We start from the raw sequence: 1,032 nt of genomic DNA on the forward strand, positions 1-1,032 counted from the left end.
CCCTCTCTCTCCTCCCCTTTTTTCAATATCTCCACAATTAGATCGTTTCAATCACTATTAACCCTATCCGTACGTCGTATTTTACTATCGTATCCAAAGAGGAAATTTACTCGTTAATCCGATCCGTACGCTTTGCATATATAGAAGTCTGTGAAAATATTTTTTTAGGAATACTGAACGTTTCAAAGAGGTTTTTGCACTAGAAGTATTCTAAAATGTGAAGAATACCATCCTTGGGGTACAAAATGACCCCAGGTCGTACAGATATGGTTAACAAACATGATATTATTATTTTGCCTCCAATTAAAAATAATTAAGTATTGCGTGTACTTTTTTTTTAGCTGTATTATCCATTAGTTCCGTTCTTAGAACTGTAGGCCTGTTTCTTTTATAATGGCGATATCTAAGCGAATTATTACCTGATTTGATTCATTGAATGTGTACGAACCAGCTAATGTTCATATTATGAGACTGAGGAGTCAGTGTTTAATAATGCATGAACTGATTTTTAATAAAATGATAAAAGTATCCAAAGACTAAAGAATCGAATAATTAATTAATTCATCTTGGACTACTTGTACTTACCGGTTACTTGTGAGTTGATTTTCCTTCAAATTACGTCCTTTTATGACACCTTTCAGTTCCATTAATTTTATATCGTATTATTGAACGTGAGATGCAGCATAAACATATCTTTTCCTTTTTCATTTCCTGGGACAATTTACTTCCTTGGCATGATGTGTGGTGTTCACAGAGTGTGCGCAAATGAGTGTCTGATTTTCCCATTCTATTATTTATTTTTTTCAAGCGAGGTGCAGACTACTTTATGTTCACCTACCAAATACCAGAGCTGATAAAAAAAAATAATGGAAGCTGTGTGTGGAGTGCATTGTATTTGGAAAACATGTATTGTTATTGACCTTAACTTTTCACAGGGAGACAATAACCTAAAGTTGTGTTGTTATATATATATATTAGTGTACAACAATGTACAGAAAAATACAGAAGTGTGTATGTGTGTGTGTGTGTGTG

This window comes from Aplysia californica, unplaced genomic scaffold, assembly GCF_000002075.1.
Source record: "Aplysia californica isolate F4 #8 unplaced genomic scaffold, AplCal3.0 scaffold00061, whole genome shotgun sequence".
Classification (NCBI taxonomy): Eukaryota; Metazoa; Mollusca; class Gastropoda; order Aplysiida; family Aplysiidae; genus Aplysia; species Aplysia californica.